The following is a 4,662-nucleotide window of genomic DNA, read 5'->3' as shown; positions in this document are numbered from 1 at the left end:
TCTCAAAAGCGAGCCTTCTACCTGACCAGAAGTAAGGATTTTCATGAAAAGAACAAACAAAATCAAACAAACAAAAAGCTAACACCACTTAAAGCTCCTACTGTGAGTCTGCACAGCAACCACACAATTCATGACTTCAGGGTAGAACCTAACTGCTAAAAAAATACTTCTGCATTTAGGTACAAGAAGAGGACAAGATCTGATCCAAGTGTGGTTTCGTGTTTTCATTTGTTTCTGGCAGTCTGCCCCCTCCCCTCCTGTAGCTATATGTTTAGAAAATTCTTGTGAAAAACAGCCACATTTCCTATTGAGTAAAATCTGCCCAGATTTCACTCAGACAAGACACAGACTTTTGTGAACCAGTCACAAGAATGATTTGCTGAAATTATCAATCAAAGAGAACCAGTGGCTGCTAAATAATCTAACTTTTGCTCTGGGAAAAGAAAAAAAGTAACCTCTATATTATTAGTCTGGAATAACTGAGTCAGAAAATGTGGATGGATACACTGGAAAATTGCTTATGCTTCAAGTCTTGATAGCATCGAGACCAGTATAAGCCATCTTTGAACCTAATCTAAATATTGAAAAGATCAGTGCCCAGAGCTAAATATTCCCATAAAGCAACCTTTAAGATCTTCCCCATTTAACCCTTTACCTGAAGAGCTGTGGGGTGCAGGTTGCTGAAGAGTCCTGCTTGTGTTTGGCCTCATCCATCACCTCACCACAGGTAATTCCAGCTGCCCAGGATACTGCTCTGTGAAGCCAGCACTTCACAGCCTGCCACCCAGAAGCTTACAATGCAGAAACCGCCTGCAGCTGGGTGTCTGAACAGCTTCCTGCAAATATCCAACAGCCAGGCTTCCACATCATTAAATCAGAACAACTGAGAATTGAAGCATTTACGAGTAACAGATATCCCAAAGGAATCCTGGCTTCAGACTGAAACCACCACATTTCTTAGGATGCCAGAATGACAGAAATTAGCTTTTCTTAATGAAAAGGTCTTTCATATTTCGCAATATAAATCAAAATATCAGGCTGTGCTCCTCCAGATTTACTGTAGCAGAAGAGTATCTTTGTGTAGCAGCAGAATCAATTATATCCACCTCGCAGTGATTTTTAAATTATCAGTGTTTTGAAAAAGTATCATACCACTTGCTACACAGACTGCTTAAGAACTTTGTCAGGATCTAAGACATGGTACAGCTTCCAGCAAGTCCTAATTTCTTATTTTAGTGCTATTACTGAAACTGTCTTCAAGTTTAGCCATCTGCCTGCTAACGAGGGGTATGGCACTTGCTGTTACCACAGCAAATACGGTACTGCGGTAACTCCAAAAGCCTGGGGACTGGAGCTATCCAGACTTCATTCAGCTGCTGGAGCCTCAGCCTGCACCTGCGGCTACTCAAGTTTTCTGCTCAAGCTAACAGGACCTGCTGCTGCTATTGATGAGTGGCAGCACCACATCAGTTTGGTAAGAGCTCCACTACAATGTCTTGTACAGCAGCCTACCAGTAGAAAAGCCCTGCCCCCAGAGCTCCCAGTCTAAGCAAAGCTGTAGGATCAGGTCTTCAGGTAAGTAATGGGTTAAAAAAAGTAAAAACTCTGGTAATGGACAGAAGTAAACTGAACAAAATTGAAGTGTTTCCAGCTCATTTGAAGCTACTGAAGGTATAGTTTTGTTCATTTAATTTGACAGTGCAGGGGAGGGAATTCATCTACGAAGCAGTGGAGACAAATCAATGCAGCTCATTTCAGAACTACACTAGTGCAAAAAGACACTCAAATAGGACACAGCAGCAGCATCTTTCTGCTCAGTGATACACAGAGATCAGGGTGGGGTAGGAGGATGGCCCCCTGCGTGCTCAAGAACAGCAGCAACCTGGATTGCTTTCATAGCCACAGCTGCGTATTTCAGGCTCGTAAGAGGCCAAAGCACTGTCCTTCCGGACCATGCAGCAATCGCCGCTTGCCCTGCCTTGGGATTAACACCTCACACCACGTTTCATTTCTCACCATGTCTCCCATCGTTCCTTAACAGACTACATTATTAAATCCCACGGCTTTGGCAATGCTGGTGGTAACAGTGAAACTGTAGGCTGCTTGTTCTTACTGCGTACCTTTGTCATTTTCCTCCCTGCAACTACTCCACTCTTCTCTGCATAGTGAGCTTCTCTTTTGCACAACTTTGCTACCAAAGCAGCTCCCTGTTTTACAGCCCGTGCAAATGAAATACCTGTGATATGTAACCCAGACTTGTATACCTTTGTGTGTGACTGTTTACATATACATTTGTGAGATGGGAAATAAACGAGCTATCAACTTTATTCCTGACTGATTCTATAATCTTCCCATAACACATTAACCACTGAGTATACGATAAAAGCCTTTATATCTACCCAAGCAAATGTGGCTGTAACTATAGTTTCATCTTTCCACAGCTGCTGCTTCCTTTTTCTTTAAAGCTACAGCCTGCCTCAACATCCATTACCTAGCCCCAGTAAGTTTTGGTTTTTTTTTGGCTTCCAGTGACCTGAAACAATACAGTTGTTACTGAAATCATACCATCAAGAAAAACCTTAGCTCCTACTTCAGGCACATTAGCATTCTTGCATTTAAAGAAGATACAGCACTTCATCTCGACCTTATAGTTTCATGTGATCGTATTTCTTACAATAAGGCTGGTAAAGCAGAACTGTGGAAAGATGTGTTCCCCTCCCTCATTCTGAAGCACCAATTTGTCCAGTACCTTTATCAAAACAAACAAAAAACAATCTACAAGCTATTGTGAAGCACTACAAAATAGTGCTTCACCCCCAAAATGAAGATTTAACTGTATTAATTTAAGCTCACCATTAGGCTGCTTGGTGCCAAGTATTTTCCCTGTCAGGATAGCACTTGGAATATCTTTAAGTCCAGCTACATCTCCGTCTGTGGGTTACTCACCTATGTGGGGATCAGCAGCCTCCACAACGCAGGCATGTGATCCGTCCGTGACACCAACAAAATTGGTTCCTGTAGCTACCAAAGCCCTCTTATTGTCATACATTTCTTCCCCCCCTTGTCACCACATGGAACCCCTTCTATTCTATTCTAGGACGGATAGTTAACAGCCTAACTGGGTTTTAAAATAAAATCCACAGAGCAACTAACTCTTCCTGCACAAGACAGACATCGTATGTATGTAATGCAAAACCGCTGTCCTGTACACCAGCACTGATCAGTACGCGGCTCCTGACTGCCAACAGAGCTCCCCAACGAAACTATTTCTGTTTCCTGGATTTGTCTACACGTGAACGCTGAACCAGTGAGTCATGGAATTTAAGATGTAATAGCATTTCTTATAAAAAGCCAAATTTCCTTCTGTCCTTAATTATAAGGATTAATTATAAGGACCGAAAAGTTACAGGAAAACTTGAAGTTCAGAACTCCTAGCTTTATTTCTGATGATCTGAGCAGTTGCTTTTTCTGGAAGGGGCTTTGGCTGTTATCATATGTTTAAAATTGCCTCTGCAACAAGGCCAGTCCTTGTCAGTAATGTATCTTCATAGTGAATATTTAACAAGCAAGTAAGGAGAAGAGCAATATGCATCAGAACGTCATCATGAAAGGAAACTGGTAGGGGGAAAAAAGACAACCAGGACTGACCTACCATTTTGGCAGTCCCACAGACACATTTGAATCACAACAAAAAGGCCATGGAGAACACCTTCCCGTCCAACCCACCCCAACTGCAAAGTTCGGTATCATGTTCTTATGAGCATTAGATACAGTATGAAGTAGTTCTCCACCACTGACCACCATAAGAACAGCTATCCCAGGGCCCTTCTAATCCAGGAATGATCACCACTATTGAAGAGTATTCCCCTGTTGATATCCTCCCCGATGCCAGCAGCAGCTCCAATGACCTGAAAATCCATCTATTTGCAAAAAAGTGATCCCAGGATAACTGACCTGCAAGTAACTTGAGGTAAAACTGAAACTCAAATTTATGCTCAGCCACAATTTTAGACGCTGAACTACTTGACTGAACAGCAAAAATCACCTGTAGAAATAATCTCAAAAAAATCTGAACACTTTCTCAGCAGTTTGATGCAGTTATTAACATGAGTCCTTCCTCTTCCACATGCGTTGCTTTTCACAGCAATGTTACTAGGTATGTTATTTTTGGAGACCTATAATAAATAAAAATAGCTGGTTAGTTCAAACATTATAGCTTCCATCTCCCCCCTCCGCAAAGATTGACACTTCTACTTTAACATTAGCGTTGTTTCAATTAACCCATCCTCTAAAGAAATGATGATTACCCACACCTTACACCTACTCATTCTTTTGCTTCTGGGGCTACTCGAAATACTGACTTAGAACAACTTGCTGCTCAAGATTTGTCATCTCTGAGACAGAAGTGACTGAGTATGAAGCAAATGTTAAACATTGTGAAATTTTACATCTGTTCCATTTTCTTCTCACTACTCTGTTTTGTTAGTCATCACGAAATCTGAGAAAACACCTTACTTCCATATTTTACTCTACTTTGATCCATCACCAGATTTCATTAGTTTAAAGAGAGCTTCAACATAACATACTGCTAACCAACAACAGAATCTTTTCTAAATGGATCATGTCAAAGGCAGTAAAAAAACAAAAATCAAGACCCCACAA

This window comes from Netta rufina (assembly GCF_964035555.1).
Source record: "Netta rufina genome assembly, chromosome: 9".
NCBI classification, from domain to species: Eukaryota; Metazoa; Chordata; class Aves; order Anseriformes; family Anatidae; genus Netta; species Netta rufina.
Note: the sequence above shows the minus strand (reverse complement) of the source record.